This window comes from Camellia sinensis, chromosome 9 (assembly GCF_055761805.1).
Source record: "Camellia sinensis isolate YWXY chromosome 9, ASM5576180v1, whole genome shotgun sequence".
NCBI classification, from domain to species: domain Eukaryota; kingdom Viridiplantae; phylum Streptophyta; class Magnoliopsida; order Ericales; family Theaceae; genus Camellia; species Camellia sinensis.
Window position 1 is genome coordinate 54,727,372 of NC_138969.1, and position 26,511 is coordinate 54,753,882.

The 26,511-nt window shown below is 33.0% G+C and overlaps 1 long non-coding RNA gene across 2 annotated transcripts; it reads left to right on the plus strand.

Annotated features, from left to right (window-relative positions):
• Positions 1–820: 820 nt before the first annotated feature.
• Positions 821–17,183, plus strand: LOC114317875 (uncharacterized). 2 transcript variants are annotated; one of them, XR_014339681.1, is made up of 5 exons: positions 834–1,171; positions 1,283–1,369; positions 13,048–13,386; positions 15,710–15,765; positions 16,549–17,183. It is a non-coding gene; the product is annotated as an uncharacterized LOC114317875 (long non-coding RNA). The 2 variants fall into 2 exon arrangements; XR_014339680.1 differs by lacking the exon at positions 13,048–13,386 and having other exon boundaries at positions 821–1,171.
• The last annotated feature ends 9,328 nt before the right edge of the window (positions 17,184–26,511 follow it).

A 26,511-nucleotide genomic window follows, 5' to 3' on the forward strand; every position in this document is an offset into this window, starting at 1 on the left:
GCCACTGGATTGCTGATGTCATATCTTAAAATTTTCTAAATGACCATCTTGCCATTTTTCCTACTATTTATTCTTTTTTCTATCATCATGATTATATTATACAACTTTCCATCATTAAATTTTACCTGAACATCTTCTTATTGAGTGATGATATACAAATATAAATCTTATATAGAATTTTCAAACACAATGATATAGCCTAATGGCAGCTTTTCACTTTAAAACATAACACCCATAAAAATAATTTATATTTACGACAATATCACTATCACAATATTTATGATATTTCTTTGTATAATTTTTTATATATGAATATAGTTTTTCATTTTTAATTCTACCATTATATGTAGATTAGATCAATTTAATCTAGATATATTTAAAAAGTATAAAATTTGTACAAAAAATATATTGAATACAACAAAATAAGATAATGTATTGCATTTTTGTATTTTTTGCATTTGGTGAATTTAAAAAAAATCACAAAATATTATACTTCTTAAGTATATCTAGATTAGATGTATCTACACAAAAAAAAAAATGCTTAAAATATTAAAAAAAATTCAGTAAAAAAAAACTTAATTTTTTTGTGTAAATTAAACCAAAGAAGATGATTGTTATTCCCTTTAAAATGATATGAACAAAATATCTGTATTATTTTATTATTTTATATATATAAAGATTAAGAGACAAATATGTTATTTTAATTTGATAAGAGAGTAAGTGTAATTTTTTAAATATGAGAAGAGATCGATATTAAATAGAAACCTCAAGGGCGTAAGTGTAATTTGCCTAATTTCTACCAAACACAAGTGTAATTGGTATGGGTCTCTAGCAATTTTTCGTTTTGGAAAATTTTTGGGTGTAGAATGCTCACGTTATGCAAATCACAAATTTTACAAATTTATATAAATGATCTCAAAATATATATATATATATATATATATAAAACTTGCATATAAATTTACATAAGTCTTAAAATTTTTACAAATTTATGCTTAACTTATACAATCCTAATTTTGTGGTAGTTTTGCATGCGGGGTGGAGCATAGCATTTCCCCTGCTTTTATACAATAGAGATCCTGGGTATACATTTCCGTGTTCTTGTTCTTCATTCAGAAGCTTTTGTGCTTGGAATCAGAGCCACAGATCAGAGCTTCCCACAATTCTTCTGGTGAGTCCTCCAATCCCCTATAACTGAATTGATTTTCCGTTATTTGGTTCACTATTGGAATATCAACAAAGCGAAGAAAACGAATAATAAAATGTGTGACCATCCAACCAGAGTCATCAAAGTACCAAAGTTTGAATTCAACAAAGTGAAAGTTGTTATCAATAAATTCAATGGAACAACAAACTTGGGAGAGAGGAGGTATGCAAGTCCAAATTCATCTCACTCATAGTTGTTGTTATTGTTTAGTCTTTGCTTTTCTTTAATAAGATTCTCTTTTATGGAAAAAGCGCCTACATTTTGGAAGATGCTCGCAAGATGTTTGATGTTTTGTCTACTTGAAGTAATGCTCTCTCTTTTTTCATTTAGCTAAGAAAAAGATAGAATTGCCACTTGTGCCATTTTATTCTTTACATTTTCAATTGGTTCAATTTTATCCCCTACTTTTAGATTTTGTGTCAATTTGGTCTAATTGATAACATCATTAGGATTTTGACAAAAAATAATTACTTAGTTAGTTGAGGTTAACTCACTGAGTTGAGCAAGTTTATAATTTTGCTCCTAAAAACATGACGCATTTCGCTTATGTGCACATTTTCCTTAAAAAAAAATGCTAATAATTCTAATCAATTGGATTAAATTAAGACAAAGTCATAAATTTAAGATCAAAATCATGCCAATTGAAATTACATGAACCAAAATGACACAAGAACCAAAGTTCAGGGACTACAGGCCTAATTTACCTAAAAAGATAATACTGGGTTCTCCGTAAAGTCAAGTCGTTTTTATGTTATGTGTTTGTATTGCATCCTCAAGGAAAAAGAGCACCAAGAATTAATGAGGGAGATTTCACAAATTGACATCCCAACAAGTTCTAGCGATTAACCTTAATGCTAGGTGCACACAAAAGTGCCGAAAAGGGGGGACAAATTACACTGTAATCCTTGTGGTTTGCGTTTTATATTAATTTGATCCTTATAGTTATAATTGCATCAATTTTACTTTAAATTTTTTTACGTTATGTCTATTTAGTTACAAATTGGACTGAAATCAATAGTAAAATAGTCCATTCACTCTTTCCAAAGTAATTGAGGTGTTACCATCTAATTTGAAATTGTTTGTTCTCTTTTGAATGGATCATTTTGTCCAATTTCTTAAGAAGGTTATCAATTGATTAAATTGACATGATGTGGAATGTTAAAGAGCAAATTTTTTTGCACGTCTCTTGCACTTTTCCGTGAATAATTTGTGTGTGTGTGTGTGTGTGCAAGTAGCGTTATTGAGTGGTTAATGAAGACCCCGTAACACTTGATCTTGCCACCATGCAAAATGATAAGACTATTGTGTGGAAGCAATTGGATGCTTTGTCTACTCATCAACCAGGCCAGACACATCTCTATTTGGATGGAGTATGGAGACCAGCTTTGTGTGTCTTTACTCGTCTCTATTTGGATGGATTAAAGAGACCGGCATTGTATGTCTTTAGTTGTCTCCTTCAACATTAATTTCCAACACGGTGTGCATATGGAAATTCAATTTTGACTTCTTTTCCTCCCTTTTTATGCCCTTTAGTTTTTAGGAACCACAGGTAGGTCTCACTACAGGACATTACACTTTTGTCGACTAAAAATTTGGTCAGTAAAAGTCTGTTTTTAGTCGGCAAAAGTCTTTTGTGAATAATTTTTTTGGTCGCCAATACAGGGTCGGGAGAAGCAATTAGCGACTCAAAAATTGTTTTAGTCGGGGAAAAGGTTCCATTTGCTGACTAAATTTTTAGTTGCTAAATATATAATTACCACGACTAAACCATTTTGTAGCTAAAACACTTTAGTCGCCAAAAGTGATATTTTCCCGACTAAATATGTTTGTCGCTAATTGTACCATTCCCCGACCAAATATGTTAGTCGCCAAAAGTAACATTCCTCGACCAAACCTGTTAGTCGTCAAAAGTAATGTTTGTGCGACTAAAACTTTATTCGGCAATAGACCTATTCGCGACCAAACTCTTTGGTTGCCAAAATTAATAATTTTACCGACTAATTATTTAGTCATCAAATGTACCCCTTCGCCTACCAACATTTTGGTTGCCAAATGTGAGTGGTGATACACCGACTAACCACTTTAGTCGGCAAAAGTATTACTTATCTTTCCCGACTAATCATTTGGTCGCCAAAAGAGGAAAAACAAAACCAATTTTTGATCGCCAATTCAATTCTTTTTGTTTATGAAAATATAATAATCCATCAAATCCATTCAATATTGTTAGGTTTTTATTCTTGGCAATCTCGTTTGACAAAACTAATTTCAGTTGTAATTGTATTCGATCTTTTATTTTAGTGAGGCTATGAGTTTTAGATGCGAATCCAACCTGAATTGTGCATTGCAGAGATGTTTCAGAAGTTAAATCTTTCTTGTTTGCTACTTCACTGACTATGTTGGGGATCGAGCTGCCCAGTCAGCTCGCAGGGGTCTAGGGGCCAACACCCCTTGGCGGGTTAGGGGCAACGCCCAGGCGGGGTCGAGGGACGGCACCCCCGAAGCAAAAAGCAAAAAGAAAAAATGCTGTCAAAGTTGCTTGCCCGCTCAAGCGGCCATTTGTGCTCTCGAGCGGAGAATCTTTGGTTCTAGAAGTTTGAACTATCTGCAAAAATACTAGAAGTTGTGTTTTTGCGATCGAGCGGCACTTCCTGCGCTCGAGCGGCTATTCTTGCGCTCGAGCGGAGATCATGGAACAGTTTGCTATAAAAGGTGCGGTTTAGTCAGATTTTAGGGTACAACTTCCAAATCTTGTTCTTAGGTATTAGGGTTTTCTTCTGGAGCTTCTTTGCTACTTTCTTTAATGTTTATTTGAGTTTAACTCATGGTTTAAAAAGCATACATCAAAGGATTGTTTTATTTATTCAATACAAAAGAGAGAGTTATTTTTCGGTGGATTCCGTGAAATTTGTGCCTGAAGCTTAGGTGGATTCCGGAGTGGCTCATCGTCGTGATTCAACATCGGTGTTGTGGATTCAACGTTGGGCAAGATAATTCCGAGGTGAAGACGGGGTTGGAAGAGGCACATAGAGGTGTTCGATTCGGGCGTGGATTTGCTAGGTAATTGAGAGTACACTTGTGTAATTCCTTTATATCTTCTTAGTGGATTGTTTTGTGGTTTTGCCCGTGGTTTTTTATCACAATTGGAGGCACTCCAATTGTGATTTTTCCACATTAAATCATTGTGTTGATTTGCCTTTAATTGTTTGATTGTGATTGCTATTTACTTGTTAAAATTGATACATAATCATAAATCAATATCTAGGGGATTTCTAGATTTTTCAATTGGTATCAGAGTACGTCGCTCTATTTTTTTTTTTTTTTTTATAAAAACTATTAGAGCGAGATCTTGTTTGATTTGTGGTAATTGATTTAATTCGTGAGGGAAATTCTATGGTTTGACCACCCTTACTTGACGGATCCAATTATTCTTTTTGGAAAGCTCAAATGAGATCATTTTTAAAATCTATTGATGAAAAAGTTTGGCAATCTGTCATGTATGGGTGGACCGAACCGACGATTACCATTGATGGGGTAACCTTCCCTAAACCAATTGATAAGTGGGACATAATTGATTACCAAAATAATAGCTGGAATAGTAAAGCTATCAATTCTCTCTTTTGCGCAGTCACACCTGAAGAGTTTAGTCGTATTTGCAATTGTAAAGTCATAAAAGAGGCTTGGGATATCTTACAAACTATTCATGAGGGCACTCTTTCAGTTAAACACTCAAAACTTTAAAAGTTCACGTCTAGTTTCGAAAACCTTTCAATGAAAGATAGTGAGACCTTTGATGAATTTTATGCGAAGTTGAGTGACATTGTAAATTTCAGCTTCAATTTAGGTGAAAAAATACCAGAATCTAAGATTGTGGGAAAAATTTTGAGGTACTTGCCCGATCGGTTCCAACCAAAAGTTACGGCTATTGAGGATGCTCAAGATGTTGACAACCTCAAGCTAGATCATTTGGTTGGAAATCTCCAAACTTATGAGGCACATATAAATTTCAAAAAGAAACAAAAAGACAATATTCCTTTGAGTAGTGCTCATACAGTTGAAAAGGATTCTAATGAGGATTGTGAGATTGATTCCAAGATTACGGATGCTTTCGTAAAACAATTTAAAAAGTCTTTTCTGAAAAAGAATCCTAATCTTTTGGAGTCAACTCATAAATTCAAAGGTAAAGATAAATTCAAAATTAATTCTATAACTCAGAAAAAGAAAGCAAAGATACAAGGAACCTCTGAAAGAGTCCAATGTCATGAATGCCAAGGATTTGGCCACTTTGCTCAAGAATGCCCTACTCGTTTAAGGAAGAAGAAAGCCTTTGCCATCACTTGGGATGATGAATCTAAGTCTGATAAAGATCGAAGTGACAACGAAGCACAAGGTGAAGAGGGCATGAACAATTTCTTGCTTTCATGGTGGCTTCCGAAACTGAAAGACAAATAGAATATCCGAAGAGGCTGGTTGAAAATGTCACTGATGATGAATCCTTGGGAAGTGATGATGAAGAGCTTCAGCAAGCTTATGAAAAGTTGTATAAAGAATCTCTTAACTTATCCAAATTGAATGACAAACTCACTACGAAACTCAAAGCATATGAAAGTGAGAATGTCAAATTAAAGGAGATTTCCAAGGTTAGGAATGATGCCATTAAGATTTCTAGTGATCGACAAGCTCTTTGTGCGAAACTCTTGACTTGTGAGACAGAGAGGAATGAGCTACAGCAAATCTATGCAACGTATGAAGAAAAGATTGAAACTCTCGAGATGTCTCAAGTTGCCTTGGAAGAACTAATGATCAAGAAAGAGGAAGAGCTCAAGTGTGCTATGGCTACCATTGGTCTTTGGAACAAAGGATCAAAGACTTTGGACAATATTATTGGGTCTCAACAAATGTGTTCTGACAAGAGTGGCATTGGCATTGGTGATAACAAAGAGCAAAAATCGAGTGTATCTACATCACATGATACAAGAACTCAAGGAAAGGGAGAACAAAATATTCAACATGAGGATGGACTTCTCAAACTTTCTAGAGTTGGTAAGGCCAAAGAAAAGAAGGTACACTCTGTTTTTATTTGTCATCATTGTGTATGTATGGTCATATTCGCCTTTATTATTATGAGTTGCATGGGAGAGTGTCTCATAGAGATGGAAGAAATTCCAACATCTCGTGGGATAGGAGACACTTCATTGGTTGTAATGAGGTTAAGGGTCATAATAGACCTTGCTATTTTGATGTACTTGAGACCAAACATGGAGCGAGTTTGCATTTGCCTAGACCTAGGAATAGGAAGTTGGAAACTAAGTCGAAATGGGTTCCCATTGAAAGGGAAGGGAACCACAACGTCAAGACACCACCCAAGAACCACAATTCTCATAACTTTGTTTATACTAAAGCGGTTTGGGTGAGAAAACTTGACTTATGTTAAGTTGTTTATTCGATTTTTTTTTTTTTTTTTTTGGATTTCGGTGTGTTTTTTCTTTTTGGGTCATTTAATGTGTGGTATCATATAGTGTGTGCTTGTTCACTTTTTTTTTGTCTTGCTTTGTTTTAAAAAGAAAAAAATCCATGAAGATTTTCTTCGTATGGTTTTGCAAGTTTGAAATTTTTGAGAAGTTCTTGTTGCATATTAGAATTGATGAGAATATCCATTACATGTTAATATGTGTGTGCTTTTTATGGTCTTCACTCATTTCAGAGTGTGTGTTTTTTTATTAATATGTCTCATTCTGTACACACTCTTGGATTAGCAAATATTGGAGTCTTCTGCCTTAGTGATCTTTTTTCTCTATGGACTTCTGGCATTGTATCTTTTGCTTTTCTAGAGAAATTGACCTATACTAGCATATCATGGGTGATGTTGAGTCTCTTAACCACCTTTCATCTTTTTGCATCTCCACGACTTTTCCCTCAATTCTTTGCAATTAAGGCATGAGGAAAAGGCTACCTCAGAGTCACCAACCAGGCTATCCTTATTGTATCCATGCTTCTCTGGTTCGGCTTCCAATACTCTTGAGCATGTCAGCCGCCAATGAGTGTGCAAAAGAAAGAATAAAATATGCAAAAGAAAGAAAAAGAAAGAAAATATGCAAAAGAAAAAAAGAAAAAAGGAAAAAGAAAAAGATTCCTTGATTGAGGGGGAACTTTTACTCACCAAACACCCCTTGATTCCTAGTGGTTTGACTTTTCTTAGTTGTGCTTAGATTCTCTTACCGGAGGTTCAGCTTTCAGATCACTACTAGGATTGAATCTAGTGTTTGTCGAACTCCAAGAGGCACACACACACTTTTATCATGGGATCTATACTTTTCACATAATGTATCACTTTCTATTATGAGGAATCTTCTAGAGGCTGTGCAGATTATGCTTTCAAGTAATTGTGCTTCTTAGATAATCTTGTGTGTTTTAAGGTACAAATCTGAAATTCCTTACTTGCTCCGCCATATTATTTTTGTCGTTTTCTTCTTGTTCATTGTTTTAAGTGTTTGTGGTTGTTTTTAGTAAGGAGAGTTTGGTTTATCATTGCAAAAGTTTGTTAGCATGAACACTTTGATTTGTTTGGTAAGAGAGATTGGCTTTAGTTGTTTTGCATGTTGCTATACACTGCTTCTTTATTGTTTCCTTCTTGCATGCTACTGCTAATTACATCATCATATCCTTGCTTGTGTGATTTATGCTTTTACTATAATTGATTGAGCTTTCTTGGACAATTCATGACAAAAAGGGTCTTAAGATTTTTATCTATTCATGCTAAATGTTCTTAAAGTCTTAGGATTTTCATCTATTCATGCTACATGTTCTTAAAATCTCCAATTTACATCTATTCATATTTCCATCTCATGCTTCAAGATAATCTTGTCATATGTCTATTGCTTTTTCATATACTCTTGTGGCACAAATAGTTGTTTTGGAGATTATGGCACTAATAGCTGTTTTGCAAATCATGACCTTGAGAAAGAAGTTTGTTTTTGTTAGCTATAATGGGTTGGGGTAATTAGGATTTTATTTGTTAGGTATGTTTTGTCACGGCATTGCTAAATGGGGAGATTGTTAGGTTTTTATTCTTGGACTTTAAGAACATTTTTGTCATGTGTTCTTGGACTTTAAGAACAATTAGCTCCTTTTAGTTGTAATTGTGTTCGATCTTTTATTTCAATGAGGCTATGAGTTTTAGATGCGAATCTAACCCGAATTGTGCCTTACAGAGATGTTTCAGAAGTTAATTCTTTCTTGTTTGTCACTTTGCTGACTATGTCGGGGATCGAGCTGCCCGGTCAGCTCGCAGGGGTCCAGGGGTAGTTCCCCTTGGTGGGTCCAGGGCAGTGCCCAGGCGGGGTTGAGGGACAGCGCCCCCGAAGCAAAAAGCAAAAATGTCGTAGAAGTTGCTTCCCTGCTCGAGCGGCCATTTGTGCGCTCGAGCGAAGAATCTTTGGTTCCAGAAGTTTGAACTATCTGCAAAAGTACTGGAAATTGTGTTTTTGCACTCGAGCAGCACTTCCTGCGCTCGAGCATTAGTCTACTCGAGCGGCCATTCTTGCACTTGAGCAAAGATCGTGGAACAGTTTGCTATAAAAGGTGTGGTTCAGTCAGATTTTAGGATACAACTTCCAGATCTTGTTCTTGGGTATTAGGGTTTTCTTCTGGTGCTTCTTTGCTAGTTTCTTTGATGTTTATTTGAGTTTAACTCATGGTTTGAAAAGTATACATCAAAGGATTGTTTTATTTATTCAATATAAAAGAGAGTTGTTCTTCGGTAGATTCCCTAAAATTTGGGCCTGAAGCTTGGGTGGATTCCGGAGTGGCTCATTGTCGTTATTCGACATTGGCATTGTGGATTCAACGTTGGGCAAGATAATTCCGAGGTGAAGACAGGGCTGGAAGAGGCACATAGGGGTCGGTTCAATTTGGGCTTGGATTCGCTAGGTAATTGAGAGTACACTTGTGTAATTCCTTTATGTCTTCTTAGTGGATTGTTTTATGGTTTTGCCCGTGGTTTTTTCTCACAATTGGAAGTGCTCCAATTGTAGTTTTTCCACATGAAATCGTTGTGTTGATTTATCTTTGATTGTTTGATTGGGATTGCTATTTACTCGTTAAAATTGATACATAATCACAAATCATTCAATCATTTCTAGATTTTTCAAATATAACCTATAATTTGCGATAATCATTCAAACCAACAAAATCAACTCAATCATGAACATCCAAAATACATAAATCATCCAATCCTTGACTTGTTTAATTAAAGTCATCAACTATTGTAAGTTTTCATCCACAAGTAATTCCAAACTACTTAGTTGTCCAATTACAAATGTCATGTAATCTATATAATCATCCAATTCACATCCATCTACTATGTTTTAAATTTTTATCCATGCGCATCTATCAAAAAATATAACTAGTAGTTTATCCAAATATTTTCCATACACATTTATTCAAAAATATATAATCCTTCAAAAAATGTAACAAGTGCCAACTAATCCTGTACAATTCAGCTTCATGCACGAGTTCATCCATCTATACAAAAGAAAAAGAAAAATAATGTTAGGTAATTCTTTTTATCAAAGTTATAAGCACATCAAATGATTGTAAAATTGGACAAAAAATGAAAAAGGTCCATGGAAAGTAAAGCTATACCATTTTGTAAATAAAACAACAGCATTCATATGTATATATCCAATCAACATTACAATTCTATCAATATCAATGCGCCACACTTAGAAAAATTCCAATGGTAATAGATGTATTACCCGCAGATTAATGGTATAAAAAAAAGGAAATAAGTTCCACATTGATCCAGTATTCACAAGCTTCCAAAAAGCTTTATCTATACACTTGCTACAACCAACAAAAGATTCTCCATATTTAAAAGAAAACTTCCCATAGTGGATATAATAATTCTAACAATTCAAACATCATCTCCATCACAAAGCTTATCCAATAAATATACACAATTTAAAAAGTCCATCTAATTACCCAAAGGTTTACAAGGCAGAGGCTTCATAGTCATTGTTTGTGCGAAACATTCACTAAAACAGGATCTCATAATAGATACATATATTTAAAGTGTATATTTATATGCATAGTGATCTTTGATCTTTGCTCAGTACGTGAGTCCAAAGACATGGAGATCTCCAATAAAACACATGGCTATGTCTAATTACACAAAGCCTAGTCAAGAGAAAGGCTCTATAGCCGCGCACAGGTAGGAGAATGCATTTAGTTTCTCAATCAATGCTTGCATTTGGGTTTTATACCTCATTTTGTAATAACTGAACAACATAAGTAAATATTTGACCTAGCAAGTTAGCTATTATGACCTGCGTGTCACAGGACTAGTGATGTTTAAATACAATATATATATATATATATAATAGATGTATAAGAGGTACTCTGAAGCTTGAAATGCCATTAAAACAATGAGGTAACTCCAAGCGGATGATATAACCCAGAGTAGTTGCAACTATCATTCACACCTATGGACAAGCACAAATCGCTTGAAAATTCCCAAAGCCCAATCCTAATTGATGGAGGCATCAAGTCATATCCAAGTGAGAGCAACTTTAGTGGGTGTCAGTCTTGGTAACTGACCTAGTAGGCTTCCACCTCAAAATTGGCAATATTCAGACAACCATCTATAGTGAAGGTAAGCATTTATGACACGCCACTTGTTCTCACAAGTTTGTTTAATCTAGGTTGAGGTGACCGTGATGATCTCAGGGCTGTTTGGGGATTGTTTCCAATTTTTGCCCCCAAACATTTCTTTTTTGCCTTTTTCTCTCACTTTTTTTTTTTTTTGGTCTAAATCTCTAACCGTGCGTCCTACCGACACGCCGCTTGCTCTTACAAGTTTCTTTAATCTAGTCTGAGGTGACTATGATGATCTTGGGGCTATTTGGGGGCTGTTTCCAATTCCCCCCCCCCCCCCCACCCAAACGGCCCGTTTTGGCCTTTTTCTCATATTTTTTTGGTCTAAATCTCTTACCTTGTGTCCTTTCGACACAACGCTTGCTCTCACAAGTTTGTTTAATCTAGGCCGAGGTGATCGTTATGATCTCGGGCTGTTTGGGGCTATTTCCAATTTTTGCCCTCAAACAGCCCATTTTTGCCTTTTTCATGGACATTTTTTTGTCTAAATTTCTAACCGTGTGTCCTATCGATTAGCCGCTTGCTCTCACAAATTTGTTTAATCTATGCCTAGGAAATATGTTATGATCTCAGGGCTGTTTGGGGGCTATTTCCAATTTTCGCCCCTTAACGGCCCGTGTTTGCCTTTTTTCCTCACATTTTTTTCTCAAATATTCTCCAAACACGTTTGTTTGCCTTTACTTGGAACATAAATATCATGAAATCTGGTTTAACACACTTACCCAATACCATGACTAGCTATGTAGGATGGTCACACATATGTACACTTACAAAGCAATTAGTTCAAACAACAAAGCAATTTGCAAATTTATTATTAAATTTTTTTTGATTCCAGTAGTACCAAAGTGTTCTTTGTTTCCTCAGCACAACCACACATTAAAGGGTGAAACTTAAGCATTCAATTACAGAGAAACTAGGAAACTTGATAAAACATAGCCAAATATTGATAAAACCATGACACACAGATAGCCTCAGCACTGAAACAAGAAGCTACATGGTTTCCCAATCTTGCATGTGGCTTAAAGTGGTCAATGTTTACTTCAAACCAAGTGTTGTTAATAAAGACCGTAATAAGAAATTTTTTTCGGCAGGGATAGCTTAACAAGAAAGGTGACTTAAAACCAGAAATTTAAAACAGTATATAAAATTAATATGTGACAATTCTATGATCAAAACCTATACAGCTTAAGAAACATCCTCAATTCACTAATATTACCAAAGTGATAGATTAAAACTGTCATTCCAATCGTCATAACAACAATTAACCAACTATAATTGAGATTGCTCTCTTCAATTTGGATTTCCTACTACAAACAAGCTAGAAATAAACCTAGTAAGTACCACGTAGTTGGAGATATACTAGACATACCCATCATACTATGTTTTTCATGAGACTCATTTCTAGCAAACAGTATGTAATGTTTTTAGTTGTTTTGTATCAAGCTGTTTTAGCATGAACTGTTAGGGACAGTATAAACCATATCAATTTAAATCCACCAAACAAATTAAACAGACAAAAGACTCCACATGTTCATATATTCCAAAGTCTCTATTTCAATAGTCAACCACATGAAGTAATTCGTATATTCAGTCATTGCTAACATGCATCCAATACCTTGTCTTTACATACAACCAAACTGGAAAGTGCAATATTTGATGCAGTCATTGCTAACATGCATCCAATACCTTGTCTTTACATACAACCAAACTGGAAAGTGTTAATTACTGAGGCAAAATGACCGGATGGGGTTTGGCATCTCTTGATGAAACAACACAATTCATATGAAGGTAGATGTAGTAAATTTATTGTATTGCAACCACATAATGTCCAAAGATATACCAGGTCATCACCTACCACCTAAATGCATGCATATCCATGTTATTCTTTGTATCGTCCTTGTCTTATAAGAAGTTCAGTAAATTATGATAAAAGGAAGTACTATGTTTTCTCTCGCCAAAAACTACTTCACTGATTAAGCTTATGTCACAATAGTATGCACTGCAATTCCAGCTCATCAAATCTGTTAGGAGGTGGTTATAACTAACTAAAACAGAGCATGTGTGTATTGTATCTTGAGAGGATGTAAATTACAATATATAGGAGATGTATTACTCTATTTTGTACATTCTTGAATAATAAAAATACAAAGTATTGATTCATGACTTTCTTCAAAATGATTATGTTGCAGTACTTCTAGACACAGGAGACTTAGTCTTGAAAAAGGGTATCTCCTGGGAGATCTTGTGGGAGAGCTTTAACCATCCTTGTAACACTTTCCTACCCGGCAATGAACACTAGAACTGGAGAAAAACAGTTATTGTCTTCTTGGCAAATGGAAGATGACCCAGGAAAGTTTGTTGTTGGAATTGCACCACTCCTGCAAGCTTTTGTTTGTAAAGTTCCAATTCCATTTTGGAGAAGTGGGAGAAGTGGGCCATGGGATGGATTGAAGTTTATCGGTGTACCTGATATGAAATCAACGTAATTGGAAAGTGGTTTTGGTGTTGCAATGGATCACAGGAAATCAGTATGTCACTTTCAATTTATTAGACAACTTCTCTGTTAGGATTATGACAACTACATCAACTGGATATCTAAGTTAATTGATTGGGATGAAGCTTTAAAGCAATGGAAAGTTTTCTGGGAGACACAAAAGAGTTCATGTGATAGTTATGGACATGTGGACCTTTTGGGGTTTGTAGTAAAAGTGGGTCTCAAATTTGTCAGTGCCTAAAAGGATTTGTACCAAAATCAAATGAGGAATAGAGCAAAGGATATTGGTCAAATGGGTGTGTGAGGAAACTTGAATTGCCTTGTAACAACTCGAGTAACTCATCCTTAGGGAGTAGAAAAGATGACGGGTTTTGGAAGTTGAGTGCGATCAAATTGCCAGATCAAATAGAGCAAAGGATATTGGTCAAATGGGTGTGTGAGGAAACTTGAATTGCTTTGTAACAACAACTTGAGTAACTCATCCTTAGGGAGTGGAAAAGATGACGGGTTTTGGGAGTTGAGTGCGATCAAATTGCCAGATCTTTTTATTTTTGTGAACCTTAAGAGTTCTGAGGGATATGAACTTCACTGCCTAAATAACTGTCCATATTTGGGCAGAATTAGATGTATGATCTGGACAGGAGATCTTTTGGATATTCAAGAGTTTTTATCTATGAAGCACGGATACTTCAAATAGGGAGACGTATCCATATCATATCCGTATCGGATACCGATACTCCTTAGATACTTACGGATACGTATCAGATACTTATTAAAAGTATCGGATACTTCTTAATTAATTTTTCATTAATTTTGAAGTATCGGATACTTAGTTTTGAAGTATCAGATGCTCCAAGTCACATATTATCGGATACTTCTTAATTAATTTTGAAGTATCAAATGCTCCAAGTCACGTATTACTCCTTTTACGAAATTAAAATTGTATCATTTCTTGCATAACATCATAATATAATATAATATAATTACAAGGATAAATAGAATATTTTTACAATACTTTGCTTAGTTTTTTTATAAAAATAACATAGTAAGCTAAAGTAATAGAACTCATCAAATTGACATATCTTCATTGTATAACAATGGTAAAATTAAATATCAATAAATAAATAAGCAAATAAACTTGCATAGATTATTTTTGACTAGTGCAAAAGGAAAAAGTATAGGATCAAGTTGTGGATTGTTTTGATATTATAATATCAACATATTAGACTTGATATTGAAATGAAATATTTGCAAGACCTATTGAAAATTTAAAAACTAAACTAGCTACTGACTTAAATTAATATCTAATTCTTAAAGATTAGTATTTTGCATTATAAAGTTAATGTGGCTTTTCAACATTCTTGAGCTTATGTATAATTCATTGCTAATAATTTATTTATTTTTTATTTTTTACAAACGTATTCTAGCCGTACCCGTATCCTACTTTTTTAGGTTTTGTCGTATCACCGTATTCGTATTGTATCGTATCCGTATCTCGTATCCGTATCCGTGCTTTCTAGGTTTTTATTTGGTGGGGAGGATCTTTTTCTCCGCCTTGCTAATAGGGAGCTAGGCAGGGGTGGAACTGTGTAGGGGCCGGAAAGGGCCCTGTCCCCTCCGATTTTTGACAATTTATCTATATTTATGAGTATTTATAAAATGTATAACAGGATGATTTTTTAATTTTATAAGAATTATTTTACTAACTTTTTGTTTCATTAGTATTTTGTAATGTCTAATGAAATGATGTCTAATTATTTCACATTTTAAATAATAAAACATCAATTTTATTGAGTCAGTTTTATTAGAACAAAGAGTTACATGTTACTTATGTTTTGAATTTTAAAAGCCAAATGGTATGTATACTTTTTTATGAGTAATGCTAGAAAGACTAAAATTTCATGCTTAAATTTATTCATAAAGACATGGCAGCGGTTAAGTCTTAGTTGATTGATTTCTAAGCAAATAAACTAACATATAATATTCAACACCATTGAGTGTCAATTTAAGCTTGTTTCAGAGATCTTAAGCATTTTTCACTTTTTATTTACTGGATTATATCAATCAATAAATTGCTTAATAGTTCAAAATTGAAAAAACTGTTTACTAGATTTAGTTTTCTTGCGAAATACTTCTTTCGCAGGGCTGACATAAAAAATTATATTAAATTAATAATGTATCAAAACTAATTCAATACTTTTTATGCATACACATTGGCCTCTTCCAAATAAAATTTCTGGTTCCACCCTTGGAGCTAGGTGACTACAATTTCCCTTCAAGCTTTCAATGGAGTATTGTTTTCCTCTTCCATTCTCTTTCTACTTAGTTGAATATTTTTAATTTTTTTATTTATTCAGGTAAAGGGAAGAAGCAAAGAGCAGGATTCATTATGTCGGCTTCACAGTTGCTTCTGGTATGGTCTTCTTAGGTCCCATTATATGTGGTTTGTGTTGGCAAAAAGCTAACCAAACAGAGAAAAAAAACTGTCCTCTATACTTCAAAATGTTAAACAGAGGAAAGAAAAGAAATCATGATATGGACAAAAACAAAATAATATCCTAACTCTAATCCAAAAGATGCATGAATAATGTAAGAATTAATTCTAGTATAGTTCATGTAGAAATCTAGTGATCTGAAAACTGGTCCTCAGGTCAGCCATAAAAAAAAATTATTTCAGATGGTTCAACTGTCTGACCCAACCCAGGTTCCAAAATACTAAATTGAATTGCTTCAATTGTCTGACCTAATCCAGGTTCCAAAATAGTATATCGACTTACTAAATCAACTTTCCATCCTGTGCTATGTCTGTGCATGTAGTGACTAAGAACTCAACAAAACAGTGGAATTGGAGGTGAGCTTGACTGTTTTTTTTGGTACTAAAACAAATCCCACCTATATATGAAACCACCTAAACAATGAAAATTGCTAAACCTTACTGTAGCGGACAGAAACTAGTTGGTTTTTCTTATATAGATACATATATATATATATAGAGAGAGAGAGAGATATGTATGCATATGTATACACACTTACCTTTTTTCTTTTTTTTTCTTTTTTGTGTGTATGCATATGTTTTGGAGGTTGGGGTTTTTAATTTTATTGGTTTGTAAATATTATTGCCATCCTTGATAACCTTGAAGCCAGGAAGGAATTTAAGCTAATTGAATAAATTGTCATGGTCCAATCTCAATATCAGGAAAGAGGGAAAAGTAACTCAAGAGCTTTGGTTTGGCTGATACATTAAAGACTTCAGAGACACCCCACTGAACCAAGTAGAGCAATATGATACATCAGAGCTACCAGTGTTTGACTTCGACGAATAGTAGCTGCTACCAATAGCTTCAGCATAAAAAGTAAACTTGGGGAAGGAGGATTTGGACCAGTATTTAAGGTAATTCAGTTTTTTCTCTAATATTTTATGTGCACATATGACATGGACTTGTTTATGTATTGGTTGATTGTGAAATTTTATGGATGATGCGGAGGGAAATCTACAAGATGGACAGGAGATAACAGTGCAAAGACTTTCTAGATGCTCACGACAAGGCATCAAAGATTTCAAGAATGAGAGCATACTGATGATATCAATGCTCCAGCACTAGAATCTTGCTAGTCTCTTGGGGTGCTGTATTGAAGGAGAAGAATAACAAAAGTTTTGATACTTTTCTCTTCGGTTGGTTCAGTTTCTGCTTTTCAATACATGCCTTCTAATTCTTACCCATCTTGTTCATTAAAAGATCAATACTCTTCATTTCTCTTTATGAAGCAATATGTATCACCAGACGAAGATCACTGTTGATTTTTTTTTATTTATATATTTTTCTCCTCTAATTTCCCTGGTTGCTTGTGATTCTTAAATTTTAGAAAGATAAAACAGTAGTGCCTCGAGAGAACATGGTTAAGCCTCTTGCCTGCCCCTCATTTTCCTTGATCTCTGGAGAAATTGGTGATTTTAAACACGGTAACAAATAATAGCACTCGTTTCAGTGTTCAGTATTTTATGGATCAAGCATTGGCTGGTTCATGTTCCTTGCCCCAGGTAATGAGATGCATACAAATTAGCCTTCTTTGTGTTCAGAATCATGTTATAGATAGGCTAACCATGTCAGCTGTAATTTTCATGATCGGCAGATTTAGTATGCTACCGTGTACGGATGTAATTGGTTCGGGATGGTCGGTGTTTAGGTGAAATTTTACACCGAACAGATAATGTCGGTTTTATTATATTGAGAATTGATACAGGCCGAATTTTTTATTAAACCGTGCCAATTCAAACAGTTCGACTCGGTGTGATTTTCAGTTTAGGGCCTTTTAAATTTGAGTTACTTCTTAAATTTGTAGTATAGTAAATAATTTATATAAAAATATTGATCTTTTGTACATTACTTCAATATCCAATCCGGCCATTAACAAAAGTACAAACAAAAGAATTAATAAATATTAAGTTTTTAAGCTTTTATTAAAGTAAAAATTAGAAACAAAATATAATTTGAAAATCAAAATCTTAACACCAAAGCAAAACCAAATTTAAAACCATCATCCTATAAGACTAAATCACAAGTCTATCAAGAATAGTTAAAATAACAAATTGAAAATGACATAAACATCTACTATAGCTATATAGGCATAGTAGTAACAAAACTTGTTTCAAACACATATGAGTGACAAATTAACAATTTATCACATTGTCAATGTCTATTGTCAAACTTGAAATATTTAAGAAAAAATAAACAATTAAATGAATCAACTATTTGTATTCAACCAATTTCAATATATATTTAATATATATTATGCTTAATATGAGAAACTTTTGGTCTGTTTCGGTTTAATTTGGCACACAAGGTGCCTAAACTAGTACTGAAACGAAACTCAAAAAAAAAAATAATTTTAAAGACCGCACAAACCGATTCATATTAAAAAAACTGACCACATATAAATTGTTTGGTTCAGTTCAACCGATTTGCTCAATTTATTCAATTTTTCTTATATCCCTACTAGGCTACTGCTGCAGTTGAGACATGATATATTTTAACTGTTATTTTACTATTTTAATGCAGTCGTCATGGTGGTGATAGTGTGGTTGCATCACCTGCAACAATGATAGTAAATTAATGTAGGATTATGCTACGTACCTCGAAATTTTCGAGCTCGAATTTGGTCCGAAATTAAAACGACGTCGTTTCGTCGTTTTGGAACGGTAGTTTTGTTTTACAATGAGGATATTTAATGAAAATTATCTTACCGGTAAGAGAATTTTAATATATCTTACCGGTAAGAGAATCCAATACGACGTCATTTTGAGTTTCGAGCCAATTCGAGCCGACTATTTTCAAGCTACCAAACATTTTCCATTAATGTAATAGAAAAATGTTTGAGGACCCAAAATCGTTTGGCTCGAATTTGCCCCGAATCCAAAATGACGTCGTTTTGGATTCTCTTCCCGATGACATGTAATAAAATTCTCTTACCGGTAAGACATATTACAATTCTCTTACCGGTAAGATAATCCAAAACAACGTCGTTTTAGATTCTGGGCAAATTCGAACTTGAAAATTTCGGACCCTGTACCAGCATTGAATGTAATATTAGACTATCATAAATTATGTTCTTAAGTCCTCATTCAAACTATTCCCATCAGTCCCTTAGGTGATATGGACATTTGGAGTGGAAGTCCTTTTTGTCTAGCTCTAAATTTATGTTTCAGGTTTACTTCTTAAAGCCGAGCCAGCGTGGTTAAGAATATAATATAAATAATAAAATTATCTCTCTCTAAAAATGTTCAAGTTTTTAGATAATTTGATGATTAATAATTCAATATGCTATCAAAGTAAACAATAGATTCAATGTTCGACCCTCATAGCTTGCTCAACCATATATAATATAAATAATAAAGTCACTTCTTAAACTTGAAAATGAGTCAACAATTCAATAGGATCTTTTATTTTTTTTAATTTTTTTTGACTAACATGAACTATATATCATTAAACATAGAACTTACGTACATCAATCACCAGCTCATGAGCCGGTTATTATATTCCTTCCCACTTTCTCAATAGAAAGAAAGTCAAAAAGCTTACTATAATACATAAATATCACTAATAGTAGTCTCAAACTGCCAATAACTAATTCTTGCAGAATTTTGCGGCAACCGTACTAAAACTTGGCAGTCAATTTTTACTGTAATACAGTGTATTCCATATCTTGCAGCCCAGCGAATGGCTTTCAATGCCATCAATGGAATTTTTTTTTTTTTTTTTTTTTATCGGAGAAAAAAGGGGATCTGAGGTGTCATCACGCCCCCTGTGGGCCCTAATCCGGGGTAATCGGTTGCCAGCTAGGAATTAACCGCCACCATGTGGGAGACCCACCACCAGAGTACTGTGTGGAGCTCACCTACGCGCCGCAGGCCGCCGAGGGTTCGAACCGGAGTACAGAAAAGGGTCTCCAAAGAGAACACTTTCACACTCCCCCCAGAATTCGACCCTAGGTCAACCTGAAGAGACCAGGTGCTTTCTCCACCAGGCTTGATAGGGGATATACCGCAACAGCAATTTGCATGATCTTGTGATTATTTCCATGCAAGCAAAGCCAAGCTATCCCTGCTATGGTATTTGAAGACTTCCAAGATCCATCAATAATGATTGTCCATGAACCTGGAGCATCGCTGATATCGTCTTTTTTTTTGGTATCGAATTCTAGTATTTGCCAAATATTTGATTTCTCTTAAATTGTCATCTCAATTTAAAAAAATATTTATGTTTGAAAAAATAATTATTTATTTATTTTTAAATAATATAATTCAAACATATAATTATTAATATAAACAATTCAAATTATTAAAATCAACTCTCAAATCATGAGAAAAACGTTTTTGGCAACTATCACAAAAACCAATGGTAATAATGCAATTCAGTGATATTAGTAGTAGCATATGCAGTTGTGCACCAACCCAAATCATTGTTGGCACCCATTGATTGTTTTAGACATCTGATCCCAAGAGAGAGATGTCCACATCTACATCAAAATTACACTATTGTCATTGACTTCAAATACCTTAAAGCTATGACTTCCATCACATTACCAATAACGTTTTTCAACCATTGCAGGCCTACTTTGTGCTACCACATGATTCATTGGTAATTATTGAAATATTTTCTATATAGTATTTCAAATCAATTATTTAGTATAAAATTTTATGAGATAGACTATAGTTACTCACTTTATTGAGAAATTTATTTTTTATTTTTTATAATTCAAGGTATCTCTATAGCTTAATTTAGATTTGAGTTACATAGAATTTGAATGAATAATTAATTTCTAATGACCTTCAAATTAATGACGGGACCAACTTTTTATAGTTTCCTAAGAAATTCAAACTTGAACTCTTGAATGTTATCCTTAAATAATTAAAAAACAAAAAATGGTCTCATTAGTATATACTTAATGTTTATTATAATTCTTTATTAAGGTCCGTTTGAGAATTGATATTTTTAATAATTTTTAACTTTTAAAAAAAAAAAAAAAAAGTGTAATCCGTACTAAACATCGTCTAAACTACCACCATATAAGTAATGCGTACTAAAATTTTCCATCATCCATTAGAGAATAGCCATGCCATTACTACATTCCAAAATTCTTGAGAGAAAAAGCTTCGTTTGGCATTGGTTATTGTAGTCAATTTTTTTGTGTTGTGATTTTTTTAACCTGACTTTTTTAGTCTCCTTTAGTTTTTGTTTTTAGACTTTTTTGACTTTTGTGAGAAAAAAAGTATAATAATTATGGTTTTGATGTGACATTTTGTCTTTTTAACTTTTATAGCCTATTTTGTCTTTTTGTACGATTATAGCCCTAAAATGAAAACCAAACGAGGACTTAGAACCCTAGTTTGTTTTTTGGCTTAGGTTTCTTTCCGGTCCCAAATCAGACTAGAAGGTGTTGTTGGGCCTGTGTGGATCCACTACAGAGTCTGCATTTATGATCCGAACCATTCAATGTGTAGAGCTCGTCAAGTACTTCATTTTTGCAAAACATTAGGTTGATCAGATATCAATAGATACTTGATTTGTTCAAATTTGTGTTAACGGTAAGTATGATTTTTAAAATAAATTGTTGACAGAAATGTGATCTAATCAAATAGTTATTGATATTCGATTAAAGTAATTTTTTACATGAATGAAATACTCAATAAGCCCTACACATTAACCAATTTTAAATTATCCAGATAGACTTAGAATGGGCCGAACTGGACCATACCAACTGCAGAGAATCCAATCCCTTATTTTTTACCACAAGTTTTTAGATTTTTTGGAGCAATAAGAAGGGCCTTTAATCATTTTAAGCTTTTAAACAAATAATAATGATAATAATAAAATCAAACAAATAATATACGAACAAATTTTATAACATTCACGGGTTTTACAAAAACTTAACCACGTCTTTTTACTTGAGATAAAATAATATTTGAATTATTATTTTTCTCTAAGGCTTACATTGAAAAGAAAAACTATTTTAGCTATAACTTTAAAATATATATATATATATATATATATATATATATGATTGTTAAGTATAAATTTTATCATACACTGCTTATTTAATTTTGGAAGAAAAAAAAAATACGTTGAATGATTAAAGAACCCGGTTAGAACAAATGTGACTTATCTTTTTTATTATTGTTTTTGTTTTATCTCTTTTTATAATTTTGTGTGTTTTGTTGTTTAAACTTTTAAAATATTAGCTGTACATATTCGATTGCAATAAAATTTATATTTTTGGACTTCACTTTCCTGAATCTCTCAAACAAAATATATGTTGGATATAAAATTTTTAAAAAATAATAAACTTTTGATGGTTCACCTACCGCTTAGATCTAATTGTTTACTTTATTGCATTTTAAAAAAATTTCGGAAATACTTTAAATTTAATCTAAAAAAAACTCCAAATTAAAGTCCATATGAATCAAGCTTGACCCAAATATTAATGACACGAAGTATCACCAATCAATAATAAACCTGTATAGGAGGGATGAACCCCACTAACCATATTACCACATATACATAGGTGAAAAAGAAAAAGCAATTATTGAATGGTAATATTTATGTTATTGGTATCAGTGTTATGTTAAAAAAAAGTTGCGTGTGTAGTGCTGGGACTTTAGAAATAGGGAAATTTAGCTATAAATTCCTTTTATCTTCCTTTTATTGTTAAAAGGATTAAGAAAAAAATTATATTTTCTAAACCTCCCATAATTATAAAATTTTGCATAAAAGACAAAATTTATTATTTAAATATTTTATTAGACTATTGTACCCTCAACTAAATTTCCTCACCTTCTCCACTCTTTTTTCCTTCTCTCTTCCATTCCTAGGGTTTGGATTGGATTCGTTCGAAGCTCTCGTGATTTCAACCAAAACTGTGAATATACCTAAATCACTCTCAGTTGCAGAGAATTTTCTTTGAATGGCGCATAGGTTTCGCAGTGGAAGAGATCGTCGGAGATGATCAGAGAAAGCTTCGACGACGTCGACGTATTGCCTTCCAATTCTCATGAAGTTCATGTTCTTGTCGTTGATGATAGCCTCGTCGATCAAAAATTCGAATTGTGAAAGAGTATAGAGACGAATCGCGCGACTGTTCAAAATTTTCATATTTGAACACAGTTCTTCAGATTTTTCATATATATATGTATGTGCGTGTGTGTGTGAGAGAGAGATTTTTCATTTGGATAGTGTTGTTAAGTTCTTAAATTGATTTATTGATGAGTTGTTACTATGTTCTCTCAACTTTTTGTTGTAAAATTGTTTTTGATTTTGATAAATTTTTGTGTCGTGAGTAAGCAATATGGATTGTGTATATGTAATAGATAACAGAGAAGCCAAAGAGGTGATACGAAAGAGGCAAGTAACTGTGAAGAAACAGAAGAACAGTGGCTGTGAATGATCTAATTTCATTTGATAGAACCAGAGTAAAATTTTACTCTGGTTCTATTGCTCTGTTTTTTTCATTTGACAGAACCAGAGTAAAATTTTACTTTTATACAGAGTAAAATTTTACTTTTAGCTTCAGAGTCTCACAGTTTACTTGTTTTACTTTTAGTTTCAGAGTGTGAAATTTTACTCTTATTCAGAGTAAAATTTTACTTTTATACAGAGTAAAATTTTACTTTAGTTTCAGAGTATAAAATTTTACTTTCATATAGAGTAAAATTTTACTCTGAAATACATAGTGAAGATGACTTAATAGGAGAGCTGATATATATGAGGGTAATATAGTAAAAGAAACAAGTTTTAAAATATCAGGGGGTTTTGAAAGTACTTATATAATTCTTATTCTTTTGAAAGACAAATTAAATAGTGAGGGGGCTATCACCAAATCCCCCTTAGAAATATCACATGATCCAACCCAACCCATTGACTAATCAAATCTCATGGGCTTGGATTGGATCGGGTTTGGGCTTTAAATTTTTGGGCCAGGTTGTTGTTGAGACTTAGGTAAAAGTTTAAGGTTTCGTTTGGAAAGAGCTAATGTAATCTAACTTTTTGATTTTTTGATTAATTTAGTCTGGCTAAATTAGTTCCGTTTGGATATGATGGTTTTAAGAGAAAAAGTAAAATTATTATGGTTTGAATGTGTTATTTTATCTTATTTAATTTATTTTATCTTCCTGTACTTATTTACGTAAAAAAGTTATTGCCAAACGATAAATAAAATGTGTTAACTTTTAATGTGATGTTATAGGTGGAGATTTTGTGTGAGAATTTTCTTCTTTCTCTATTTGGTTTGGGCCTTTTAAGTTATTTTTTAGTTAATTAAACTAATATATATATATATATATATATATATATTGAGTTCAGATAATAAATAAAAAAATACTAAAATACATATATATATATATATATATATATATTTATTGTTGGCTGGAAAAGCTGACAATGAAGAAAAGATAATAACACTAATAATAATAAAGAAAGAAGAACCTACTCAACCCTCTACCTAACCAAAAAAATATTTTTTTTAATATTTACCAAACGAATGAGTTTTTGTTGTAAAAATTTTATTATAAAAAAGAAAAAAAAATATTTAAAATGGCTTTTTGACTTCAAATAACTCATAATAGTCTGTTCAAAAAAAAAAAAAAAAAAAAGACTTCGAGTAAAATGTTTTGAATGAGCAGTCAAATTAGACGAGCTAGTAAGTGGTTGTTACTTGATTTCAAATAAAGTCATCAAAATCCTTTGACGAGGAGTATGTTTTGAATGAGTTGTGAAATGGGAGGGCTTAATAATATGTTAAATTTTCATAAGTAAATTAATTGAAGGAAATAAAAAGATTATGGAAAAATTAAATTAATAATGATACAAGAATTTTTACGTGATTTTCTCAATGTGAGGTACGTTTATGGGATCATAATCTGATTCCATTATTAACTAAGAGTTTTCAAACGATTACAAATAAGACACAATGATCTCACAAATCACCTTTAAATGAATTTTAAATAATTACAAATAAATAAGAAAAAAGATCTCATAAAATAAATGAACAAATATAGCTAAAGTAGTCCTCAAACAGAATCAAACAAAGCTTTACTACAAGAAAAAACACTTTTGGCGACTAAATTTTTAGTCGCCAAAAGTCTTCTTTTAGTCGCCAAATGTAGGATTTTCACTTTTCCCGACTAAATATTTTAGTCGCCGTTGTGGTCGCCAATACATGGTCGGCAATACCTTTGGCGACTAAAGATTAGTTAGTCAGCAATATACAGGTCTTCAGCGACTAAAGTTTTAGTCGCCAATAGTCGATTCCATTTGTGAAATTAGACATTTAGCGACTAAAGTTTTAGTCGCCAATAGTGTTTTTTTTATTATTATTTATACAATTGGCGACTAAAGTTTTCGTCGGCAATTGTGACTCTTTTTTGGCGACCATAGCATTTTGTCGCCAAAAGCATTTTTCAAAAAAAAAAAAAAAAAATTCCCACTGTGCCTCAGCAGCTCCCAGGCTTCAAACCTGCAACCTCCAAGCTCCAAACCTTAACAACACACGCCACCCCACTATGCCACTCAACCATCACATGAATATAATTGCAACTTATATTATTTATATATTACTTTCACCAGTATTAATACAACAAAAAATATATAAATATAATTATATATATTCAAATATAATTTATGTAAAAAATAAATTATTTATTAAAAAAAATTTATCTCACTTTTGGCGACTAAATCCATTATTTAGTCGCCAATTCTACAATTTTAGGCTACTAATTAATTTTGCAGTCGCTAAAAAAAAATGTTGCGCCTAAAAACACACCTTTTGGCGACTAAACCTGTTTTTAGTCGCCAAAAACGACCCCTTTTGGCTACTAAACTGAATTTTAGTCGCCAATACTCAGTTTTTAGCTACTAATTTTTTTTTGTAGCCAAAAAACTTCACTTTCAGCGACTAATCTCGTTTTAGTCGCCAAAACACCTACCATCGGCGACCAATCTGCTTTTTAGTCGCCAAAACTAGCACCTTTGGCTACTAAATTGTTTTAGTCGGCAAAAACCATCACTTTTGGCGATGAAAATTGTGTTAGTCGCTGAAACCCATATAATAGGCGACCAAACTGATATTTGGTCGCCAATACATATACATTTGGCTACTAAATGGTTTTAGTCGCCAAAAGGCTTCATTTTCGGCGACTAAAATGGATTTAGTCGCCATTTGTGCAACTTTCAGCGACGAAATTCATTTTTTTAGTCGCCAATGGTGCTTTTTGTTGTAGTGTTTGTAACTTATGGTATAAACAAAACCAAACAGAACATTAAGTCTTAAACTTAGACTTTACAACACAACATACAATTGAATACACCACATTGCTCCTCACTAATTCGAAACCAACCCACTGGATGAATAATCAATATTAGCAGCACAAACAAAATCTCTTTTTACTTCCTCAAAATCCTAACTGCCACAAAATAGATTTTAAAATATCTATTGAGCCTTCAAAAACCAAATATAATATATAAAAAATATATTCTAATCAATACCAAACTAAATTAAATATTCTTTTGATAAACCAATTGGGTTTCATACTCTACTAAGGATTATACCTAACAATTCTCCACTTATCAACTTAGGCGGAGACATCAACCATACCAGCCAAAGTACGATA